We start from the raw sequence: 1,005 nt of genomic DNA, 5'->3' as shown, positions 1-1,005 counted from the left end.
TTCGTTCCAGTTGTTTAGATGTGGCATTCGTTATTTCGGATAATTCATAACTTCGAATAAATTCGTATTCATTACGTTGAGTAACTTTGAAAAGAAATTCCAATACCTATAATTTAATAGTTAGTTATTATTAGTTAGTTAGTTAGCTATTATTTTGAATTTCCAGATTTTCGTTCTTTAGAATTTTCAGGTTTTCTTTCTTATTTTCGGATTTTTGAATTTCTGAATTTTCGAGTTTTCTCATTTCTGAATTTCAGAACTTTCGAATTTTAAAATTTTGGAATTTTCGAATTTACGGGTTTTTGGATTTTGGAATTTACGAATTTTCGATCATAAGGAATGACCCGAAAAACGAAAGAAACTAAAACAATTTTTTTTTTTTCCGGCAGTGAACATGTCTAGTAACATGGTCTCTAAGTGGAAGAAAATCCTAACTATAACTCATCCTTCACCCTTCTTCTTACCTTTCCTGCCTTACCTGTATGTAAGAGATCACTGTACTTAACTGTTTTCACTCTGCTCTGGTCACATGATCCTGCATCTCTGTGTAAGGAAGCGCTCAACAACGGCTCTGAACTCCAGCAGTTGTGACGTCACCCATAGACTCTCATGTCCCAACTGTTGTTGGGGCTTCCTCTTCTCCCCTGCAGCAGCCACTCGCTGACACAGGGGAGCCAAAGCTGTGGGATAGCACACGACCAAACCCATTCAAAAATAGGTAGGTATACAGATCTTTTTGTACAGGTTAGGCAGGATAGGTAAGAAGAGGGGGAGGAAACGTTTTTAGGAATAGTTATATTTATGCTGATATTCAACCTCGAAGGTGGACTGACAGGTGGCCCCTTTCACACGATTGGTCCAATGGGGTCCGCCTGTCAGTTTTTCAGGTGGACATGATCCGATCCTCTATTCATCTCTATGGAGTGACAGGTGTGCTCGTTTACACCCGCCTACCTCCATTTCGATCTGCTAAAATAAAAACCCAAAGGAAATCCGTTCCCCTAT

The sequence above is a fragment of the Aquarana catesbeiana genome, linkage group LG01, assembly GCF_042186555.1.
Source record: "Aquarana catesbeiana isolate 2022-GZ linkage group LG01, ASM4218655v1, whole genome shotgun sequence".
Lineage (NCBI taxonomy): Eukaryota > Metazoa > Chordata > Amphibia > Anura > Ranidae > Aquarana > Aquarana catesbeiana.
Note: the sequence above shows the minus strand (reverse complement) of the source record.